The sequence below is a fragment of the Oryctolagus cuniculus genome, chromosome 18 (assembly GCF_964237555.1).
Source record: "Oryctolagus cuniculus chromosome 18, mOryCun1.1, whole genome shotgun sequence".
In the NCBI taxonomy this organism is placed as follows: domain Eukaryota; kingdom Metazoa; phylum Chordata; class Mammalia; order Lagomorpha; family Leporidae; genus Oryctolagus; species Oryctolagus cuniculus.
In genome coordinates this window covers 39210540-39220814 of record NC_091449.1, presented here as the reverse complement: position 1 = coordinate 39220814, position 10275 = coordinate 39210540, and the positions used below count along the sequence as shown (strand labels likewise).

At 55.6% G+C, this 10275-nt stretch overlaps 1 long non-coding RNA gene across 1 annotated transcript; it reads right to left on the bottom strand.

Annotated features, from left to right (window-relative positions):
- Positions 1–409: 409 nt before the first annotated feature.
- LOC138846608 (uncharacterized) lies at positions 410–3629 on the bottom strand. Its single transcript, XR_011384149.1, has 3 exons — positions 3351–3629; positions 2371–2410; positions 410–1968 (listed from the first exon to the last, which is right to left on the bottom strand). It is a non-coding gene; the product is annotated as an uncharacterized lncRNA (long non-coding RNA).
- Between the last annotated feature and the right edge of the window lie 6646 nt (positions 3630–10275).

Below are 10275 nucleotides of genomic sequence, written 5' to 3'. Positions count from 1 at the left end.
GCAAGAGCCCAAAGTCACCATGGAGCCGCACCGCCTGGCTGACCCATGTCTGTTCTTGCTCCCGGAACTGGGCACCCCAGGGCAGCAGTCTCTGTGCCCCACCCCTTGCAGGCCCAGCTGACATCACACAGCCCCCTCACCCCCAACCCCCTGATTGCACCTTGCAGATACTCACAGGGTCATAAACAGAGTAGGCCAAGAGCAGGTGAAACAGGGCCTGCTGCCTGGGGACGAGAGGAGGGAGGGTTGGCGAGGTTCCTGAAGGCCGTGAGCTCAGCTCTGCATCCCCACCCCTTCTCTGCAGCCCAGCCAGCGCTGTGCACACCTCTCACCCTGGTCACAGCCCAGGGCTCCTTCCTACCCACCCACCCCACACGCCCACAGCCAGCTCCAGGTCACCCTCAGCAATTGGCCTGTGGTGGAACTCAGGGACTGGTCCTGGCCCCAGGCCACTCTGGCCTCCAGGGTCCTGGCTCCTGTCCCTGGGCTGTCTCTGCTGCTGTCCCTGTCCTCTGGAGCTTCCTGTGTTATGGCCCCACCTGCCCAGGTCTCCAACCAGCACCTCGCACCCAGCAGCTGCTCAAGGCCCGGTGCTGGCTGATCCTTCACGAGTCAGCCTCAACACCTACTGTGGGCCCCAAAACTTCCAGGAACCCACACTTGTGCTAGCGCCACACATCTCACCTAGGACACTCCCAATTCTCCACGGCACTGGTTCCCACAGAATCCCTCCTCAGTCACAAACTGCCCATGGCCTCACTTGACTCCGAATCGCTCCCGGAACATGACGTGTCCCCTGAAGGTCTTGCTCACGGCCACATCGATCTGCTGCACCCACTGTGACCGCAGCCGGCCCTGCGCCTTCAGCTTCTGGAGGGCGGGAGGAGGGCGGGACCAGCCTCAGCACAGAGCCCCCGCCTCCACCATCTCAGTGTCCACATACACAGGGTCCAGCAGGGGCTGAAGGAGAGTTTGGGGACCAGGAGGCTCAGGTCCCTGAGTCCTTGACCAGGGAGGTCCCTGGTGTCAGCTGACCACGGTGCCCGTGTCACCCATGAGATCCAGAGCCCTGCCGAGGGGTCCCCTGAGGACCACCCTCAGCTGATGGGCAGGCATGAGGTTCTGTGCTCCAGGGGACCAGTGTAAGCCATGGGCCCGCCCAGGACAAGCTGCATACAACCTCCCAATGGGGGCACTGCCAGGACATGGTGACGGGGCAGGGGCAGTCACAAGTGGACAATGCTGAACAAGGCCAGAGGGACCATCCAGAGAGGAACAGGAGCACACAGTGCCCAAAGGAGGCCTCTTCCCATTCCAGGCTATGCCATCCATGCACTGAGCTCTGGACCCACCTGGCCAGGGAGTGACATTTCTGGCCCCAAGCTATCGCCCTACCTGATAGGCCCCGGGGTTCTCCGCCTTCACCGCATCCACCCCGAGGAGCAGGCCCCACACCTTCCCCCGCACCTGGGCAGGGACGCCCTTGTAAATCCGGCGGCGCAGCTGCAGGAAGGAGGGGTTCTGGTGAGCCAGGCACAGGGCACCCTGGGCAGGCTGGGGGCAGAGGCTGCAGCAGGATGGGGGCCTGGGTGCCTGCTGTCCTGGGAGGGCTCGGGTCAATCCCCAGGGACAGAGGTGGTCTGGGCATAGGGAACATGGATCTCAGACATGGCCTCCCTTCCCTAGGCCAGGGCGTGGCTAATCCTGCCATCAGTTGTCTCCCAGCGGGGACCTTGAATGGGAGACAGGAGGCTGAGCCAAGGCCTGTGTCCTTGGAATTAGGCACAGTGGGCCGCCAGCAGACTTGGGGAAAACCGAGTGCTCCCACAAACGGGGGTGATGAACTCCCAAGGGGCAGAGAAGTTCCCCACAGCTCCTCAGCCGCCACACCACCTTCTGAGTGTTCTGATAATTCTGCCAATTCTTCAGAATTTTCAGCCATTTTTGGAGGCTTCGGTTCTGCCGATTCTGCAGGAAGACAGCGACTTTGTTGTCAGCACAGATCTGGGTCTTGGAGAGCGGCCCTCGGAGGCAGTGCCCAGCCTGACCTCTCTGAACCGCATGGACCCGCAGTGGGCCCAGACCTGGGTCCAGACCCTCTGAGTGGGTCAGAACCTGTGACCCGTGGCCGCCTCCACAGAAGGCACACTGAGGACGGACACCCCCACTGTCCAAACCTCCAGATGTCCCGTGGCTGTGGGCAGGGTCCCGTGGCTGCATGTCCTTTTAGGGTGGGAGGGTGTGGTGGGGTAGCCCTAGAGTTCCTGACTCTGGGTGACTTTGGGTTCTGCCCCTCACCACCACACAAGACACCAGGCCCTGGGGGATCCTCCCAGCCCCACCCCTGCGGTCTCCACAGATAGCTTTCACCTTGGTGATCCAGGCGCTGTCCCGGGGCAACCGCTTCTCACTGGGAGGCAACGGAGGCACAGCCGTGAGGACCTAAGACAGGCCCGGGCCTCTCCACCGCCCACGCCAGGCCAGGGAAGGGACAACCCAGGCCCAAGCCCCAAGACTTAGATCAAGAGTTCAAAGAGAAGGCACGAGGTAGCCGTCCTGCCCATGGACACCCCTGGGAGGATGGGACCTGGGAATGCAGGGAGCACAGGGCCCGCAAGGTCCCTGGTATCGCAATGCGGCTCTGCTATGGGAGCTCCCTCCTGGGCAGAGACCGGGCCCTGTGCAGGATCTGAGAATCCACAGTCCTGAGACAGGAAGGCTGCCTGGGAGCGGAGGACTGGGCACCCGTGGGAGCCAGTGTCAAGAAATGGCAGAACCACCTACCAGCCCACGACCTGGCCTGAAATCTGCCCAGTGCTGGCAGGGCTGTCATGGTGCCTACTCCCCGACACCCTACCCGGCCGTGGGCTTGCCCTCTGCCACCTGCCTCTTCTGATCTCAGCTGCTCAGGCCGCAACACAAACTCACCCTCTTCCATGTCCCAGGACACCTTGGGCACAGGATGAAGGCCTAGTACCTCCTCCCCAGTCCCCAGCTCCCCGGCTCAGACTCAGGCCAGAGCGCCTTTGCTGAGAACCCTCCCTGCCCGGTCCCTTCCTCAGACCCCAGCCAGGGGCTCGGCCCTCAGCCCAGCTGCCCCTCGGACCCTGCCAAGGAGGCTGCTCTCCGGGGGCCCCTGCAGCCCCGGTCTCTCGTCCTGTGCCCACACCCTCTCTGCCAGTGACAGGGCCCCTCCCCTCCCAGCTCCCGGGCAGCCCTGTCCCGCCCAGTGTCTCCTGAGGCTCCTATCACACAAGGAGAGCCCAGGCTGTAGAGACAGGTCCTGCCTCCAGAGCAGGCGCTCTGAGAACAGAAGCTGCCCTGAGTGGCCATGGGGTGGTCCAACTCACTGCAGGATGCCCAGCTGATCCGGGAATGGGCGGGTGGCCTCGTCCTCCTCCTCCCAAGGCATCACCAGCACCCCTCCTCAGCGACCCTGCAGCCAGAAGGGCACCCAGGTGAGAAGCCAGGGGCACATGGGCTGGGGAGAGCAGGAGGGCCCCAACAGCCGCCATGGCCCCAGGAAGCCCAGTCCACTGTTGCCATGGACACGGCCGAGGTCCTAGGGCCCTTCCTTCCATGGCAGCTGCCTGGCCTGTACCTGCTCATACTTGGTGATGGTCACGGCTCGCTGCCGGGCCTCCAGCAACTCCAGAGCCTCCATGTCTGAGCTGCAAGAACACACTGTAAACAGGACAGAGCCCAGAAGCACCACAGGGAGCTGCTTCCTACGACCCCACCCTGGGACTCAAGTCCATCCGATCTGAGCCACCACCAGGCAGGTGGCACCTGACTCTCAGGAACCAGGAGGGTGTCAGTCCAGAGGTCGTGAACATGGATGACACACGAGGGAGAGGGGGGGGTGCCCCTGACTTCTGCCCCAGACTGACTGAAGGAGCCTTCTCCCCATGTGGTGTGGGCTACCCTCCACTGTGCCCAGACACACCCCTAGAACAGAAGGTCACCTCCAGCTCCCAGTTCAGAGCCCCAAGTCTCCGATGAGCCCACAACAGGTACCTGTGCCCTGTGGGGAGCTCAGTGCTGACCTGGATGCCCACCCTGGGGACACCTGGGCTGGCACAGACCCACACTAAGGGCATCCTCACAGCCACCCCACTCCATCATGGGAGCACTGAAAGGGACCAAAGTAGCTGCACTCAGCACACAGCAGGCAATGCGCAGTGCTCAGCTGGCGTCACTCATCCGGGAGCCACTGTCCCTCCGCAGGTACTATCCCTCTCACCTCTGTCCCAAATCCACCCTCCTCTGCCGAGTCTGCTCCAGTCTAGGAAAGCACACCAATCAGTCCCTCACAGACACGAGCAGCCTCTAACTGCCACCACCCACGCAGGAGGATTCCAGGAATGCTGACATCACGGGGTTCCACCAGCAGTGTCACAATGCCACCCTCCCGGGTCAGCAGGGCCTCGTCCCCTCAACTGTCAGATCCCCTGGAGGTGGGTCCTGTGCTGTCTCCACAGCTCTGGTCAAGAGGGCAGGCCCAGGACAGGTGTTCTGGAGCCAGGTGCACCTGTGCCTCTGGCCTCTGTCGGGCCCTGAGAAGAACCCTGCTCTCTATAGAACAGCCTTTAAGCCTGTTCAGTTTGAATAAAGTTCCCGCAGTGAGCCCACTTCCTGACTGGGTAGCTTGTTTTGTCCTTGATGAGTTTCTCCTGTTCCTTATATACTCTGGGTGTTAACCCTTTATCGGATGCGTAGTTTGTAAATATTGTTTTTCCGTGTCGTTGGTTTCTTCTTCACTTTGCTGGTTGTTTCTTTGCTGTGCAGAAGCTTCTTAGCTCAGGGTCATCCCATGTTCACTTTGCTTTCCTGTGCTTCTGGGTCTTCTCCAAGTAGTCTTTGCCCAGACCCATGTCCTGCAGTGTTTCCCCTATCTTTTCCTTCAGGAATTTCAGGGTTTCAGGTCTTAGCCTTAGATCATGGTTCCATTGTGAGTTGACTTTTGTACAGGGTGTAAGATACGAGTCTTGTTTCAGATTTCTGCAGGTAGAAACCCAATATTCCCAACGTCGTCTGAAAAAGTGTCTTTTCGTGGAGGGATTTAGGTCTCTTGTCAAATATGAGTTGGTCAAAGATGAGTGGATTACTATCTTGGGATTCTCTTCTGTTCAATCAGACTACACGTCTATTTATAAGCCAATACCAGGTTGTATTGTGTATAACAGCCCTATAGTAGGTTTTGATATCTGGTACTGTGATGTCTCCAGCTTTGATTTTGTATTTAATGATCACTTTAGCTATTTGGGATCTTTGTGCTTCCATATGAATTTTTGGATTTCTTTTAACATATGTGACGTATGTCCTTGGTAATTTCATTCAGATCACTTTGAATATGTAAATTCCCTTAAGTAGTATGAACCTTTGGCTATATTAATTCTCCCAAATCAAAAACAAGGAAGATTTTTCCATTTTGGTGTGTTCTTGTATTTCTTTTATTAATAATTTTTAATTTACATTGTAGATATCATTTCCAATCTTAGTGAAATTTATCTCAAGGTACTTGGTTTTTTTAAGGTATTTTTAATGAGATTTCTTTCTCAGCCAGAGCTGTATGTGAGAACGCTGTAGATTTTTATGTTCTATCCTGCAACTTTACAACTTCTTTGATGAGTTCCCAGAGTCTCTCAGTGGAGTCTTTTTGTGCCTGTGTGTAAGGAGCATGCCATCCCCAACAAGGTGGACCGCCTCCTTCCCACTTCGCATGCCTTTGATTCCTTTTCCTTGCCTAGTGGCTCTGAGTAAAACATCTAGAATTATATAGAATAATTACGGTGAAACTGGGCACCCTTTTCTGGGTCCGGCTCTTAATGGGAATACTTCCATCTTTTCCCCATTCAATGTGATGATGGCTGCGTGTCTGCTCACTACTGCCTTGAGTGTGTCGCAGTGTGTTCCTTCTATAGCCAGTCAATCTTTATGGTGTCCACCATGAAAGAATGTTCTATCTCATCAAATGCTTCCTCCTCATCTATCGAGATAATCTTATTTTTTATCCTCCATTTTGTTGATGTGACATATTGTGTTACTGATTTGCATGTGTGGACCCCTCCCTACAATGGGCACTGGGAACATGTGTCTGGCAGCTCTGTGTCTGTTCTCTCTCCTCACTGCTCCATGGAGTCTGTGTTCTGTTCTGTTTGCTCCGTCCATTTTTCGCCACTGACAATCTCTCTCAGTCAGTCCCTGGGAACATGGCCCTCCCTTTGTGTCTCTGGCATCTGTCTGTGCAGAGATCAGTGTGGCCTCTCCCTGTTCAGGCATCCTGGGTCCTCCCTGCTGGCCCTTCTTATTCTGCATGCCACTCTAGCCTTGGGACTCTGTAGAGAGCCCAGCTAGAACGACCTCTAGCTCTGGGGAGCCCAGAGGGCCACCAGCCACCAGGGATCTCAGCAGCTCTTCCATCTCTCATTTTTGCTCCCCTTCTCTCTATCACTCTACCTTTCAGGTAAAGAGATGATAGAGGATAGATAGATAGATAGATAGATAGACAGACCGTGTGTCCTCTGCCTGCAGTCAGGAGAGTAAGTGAGCTCAGCTCGGACCTCAGGACATAGGAGGACTCTTCCAAATGTAATGGACCATAGAAGTAAAGATAAGTGTTTCTGCTTAGGACACCTGCGACCCATCCAGGTGTGCCTGGAACTGTGTCCCAGGTCAGCTCCCAGGTCTGGCTTCCTGCTAAGGCAGACCCTGGGAGGGAGTGGTGGTGGCCCAGGGAGCTGCGTTCCTACCACCCTTGTAAGAGCCGGGGACTGAGTTAGCTGTTCTCAGCCTTGGTCCTTCCCTGCCCCTGTCACTGAGGGCGTCTGGGGATGGGAACTGTGTGCGTGTGCGTGTGCGTGTGTGTTTCAGTCTCTCTGATTGGGATTTCTTCCCCTGTCCAAGTAGAGTGTCGCCACCTCACACACACAGCCAAGATGCTCAGCTCCCGAGGCTCACGGCCAAGGGCGGGCTGGCGGTTGGCCATGCAGAATCCCAGGGGCTCCAAATGGAGGAACTTGGGGATTGTGCGCAAGAGACCTGGGCTACCATGAGGTCACAGATCCCCAGTGCCAAGCTCCCGTGTCGGGCAGCAGGCTCATCTCTGTTCTGCTCTAAACTTCCTGAGAGCTGCTGACGCAGACTTCTCACTGCTGGCCCTTGGGCCACCTCCCACTACCTTTCAGCCTTCAAATACACAAGGGTGCTAACCGCATTGCTATTGGGCAATACCTCCTGTATATGGGTGTCGCCATCTCCTTGCTGCCTTGCAGTGAAAATGTTTCTCTGAGGGTGGGTTTCTGTCCTGGGAGTTAAGGCATCTCTGGCACAGAGGGTAAAGCTGCTGCCTGCAGTGCTGGTGTCCTATCTGGGCACCAATTCAAGTCCTAGCTGCTGCACTTCTGGTACAGCTCTCTGCGATGGCCTTAGGAAGTGGTAAAAGGTTGCCCAAATCTTTGGGCCCCTGCACCTGTATAGGAGACCCAAAGGAAGCTCCTGGCTCCTGGCTTTCGATTTTTGCAGCTCTGGCCATTGTAGCCATTTGGGGAGTGAACCAGGAGATGCAGAATCAGCCCCCCTCCACTGCCTCTCTTTCTCTTTCTGCAGTTCTGACTTTTGGATAAAAAAATTTTTTAAATAAATAAATCAAAAGCATTAGTTACAATGCCTGTATCAGCTATGGAGCACCAGGCTCTGACCCAGGTGCACTCCTGACTGCAGCTTCCTGCTAACGCACATCCTAGATGATGGCCCATGAGCTGGGTCCCTGCCACTCACACGGAGACCTGAACTCAGCTCCCAGATGTAGGCTTTGGCCTGTGGTAGGCATCTAGGGAACAAAGTGGTGGACAGGATCACTCTCCTTCAGAAACATAAATTTAAAAACAAAATAAAAGAAGAATTCCAGGATGCGTGCCTCTTCCCCAAAGGGTGGCAGTGCTGAGGTCTCAGGGCCTCAGAGTGAGTGGTGTCCTTCCCCGAGGAGTCAGTCCGGGAGCCCCAGTGCCCTTGAAATTCAGCCCTAGAGAAGGGACGGGGGCGGAATACCACAGTGAAAGCAGACGGCCAAACCTGCCCTCACTTTCAGTGGATTTTATAAAATAAAAATGCATTCCGATCTCAGGGACAGAATCCTCCCCAGTCTCTTGTCTGATAGGAGATACAAGTGTCATAAAACGAGGTATGTGGGTAACAGGAGGACCATTCTGACCAGAATCTCTGTTTTGCACAGCAGACTGGATATAGGGAACTGCTCACCTCACAAAGCCCGCAGCATTTTACGGCTGCCGCAGACAGCACTCACTGCACCGTCACCAGGTGCTCGGCACGAGAGACAGCCTTCACTGTTCTGCACACCTATTTCCTCCAAGAGGAGAACAACTTTGAAATAAAATGCAAAGCAGACGTAGGAATTGGCAATGACACTGGGACAGTCCATGACACAGAGAGGACACGGCTGAAGCAGAGACGCAGGGGTGAGGGGGGGCACTTGGACGTGATTTTACATCAAGGATGTGAGGGGTGGTGGCTGCTATGGTGGCGACATCACTTCTGCTTCCCTCCTGGCGAGTGTGGCTCCTTGGACTTACAAGGTTGTGGCCCAGAGTCACCCTCCAATTCCTGCAAAAACCTCAAGACACAAAGGATAGCCATTTTTAAAAATACAAGTACTTCTGGCACCAGCTGAGGAAGGATCTACAAAAGGGCGGGACTGGATGTCCAGAAAACTCCAAGTTCTGGGGACAGAAGGCTGGCGTGGTCTGCTCCATAGCTCATTGGCCAAAAGGTCGCTTGGGACAGTCATGCCGGAAGCATCGTGCCTCCTCCACGGTGAATCCAGCACAAGTCAGGGCTGGATGGGACCTTTGATCACTGACACAATCTCTGATGTTCCACAGACCCATGAGCTCAAGGAGATGAAGCCCCTTCCCCAGGGCACCCAGCTGGGCAGCCACAGACCCAGAGCTGTGCAGATCTAGATGCTGTGCTGTTTGTACCACACCTCACACCCTCTGTTCCTCCTCATCCCTGACGTTCCAGGGAAATGAGCAAACAAATGAGGTGAGTTCCATGGGCTTTTCTTTTTTTATCTAGGAAATGACTTCTTCGGTAAGATGCTTCAGTCTCCCATGGCCAAGGCCAGAATACCCATATTAGGGCAAGAGATTGGCTCTGTCCTGCGTGTAAAGGCAGCTCTAGGGCTATTGGTCAGCAGGGAATTTGGCAAGAGCCAGCAGCTCCCTCCCCTTTGTCTCATTTGCATGCAGAACGGAGGCAGGCAGGGTGGGTGCTGGACACATAGAAGGGGACTGCACGCTGGCTTGATGGTCTGAAACTGATACCTTACACTTCACAGAAAATAACAGTTCTAGATCTAGGTCTCCCATATGGATGCTTGAGGTCCAAGCACGTGGGCCATCTTCCACTGCTTTCCCAGAGCATTAGTAGGGAACTGGATCAGAAGTGGATCTGCTGGGACACAAACCAGAGCTCACATGGGATGCAGATGTTGCTGGCAGTGGATTAACTGATGAGCCACAGCACCAGACACTAATAGGAGCATTGACGCCAGGATTATGGAGGTTGAGGATTCCCAGGGTAAGACTCTGCAAGCTGGAGACCCTGGGTGTCGCTCCCCCTCTTCGCGGAGGAACGACACTAGACCCTGCGCTGTTCTTTCGTCTGCTCGGCCCTTCCCGGGTTTGCTGCTGGTCCTTCCCGGGTTGGCTGCCGATCCTTCCACCTCTGTGGAAGGGCGGCTCCCCCTGCCACTTTCTCCACTTCCATGGGGGAGCGGCACACCGCCGGCCAGCTCTCTCGGGGGCTGCTCAGATGTTATCCGGATGTTCCCCTTAGATGTTCCTGGTGCATGTTGTCTCTCTCCTGCTTTATAGTCCTCTTCCACCAATCCCAACTCTGCTACCCACACGCCGAGTACGCTGCTCTCCTCCAATCAGGAGCAGGATCAGCTCCTGTAGGTTATTGGTCAAACTGGAGGCAGATGCGTAGAAGCTGTTTCCTCCTCTCCCAGCGCCATATTGTGGGAGAGCAGATGCATAGAATAAGTCTTAATACCAGTAACTTAGTCTAGTCCGAGTTGCTCCCCACAGTTCCTCCTTTCTTTTTATTTTTTGGCGTTGATATGTGCCTCTCTTCGGTGCCCCGCGGCACACACTCTGCTCTGCTTGCTAGAGTTGCCCACAGGTGCTTACAAGCCCTACCAATCAGGCAAACCGAATCCGGCTCCTCTCTTCGCCATGTTGTGAGGAGGTT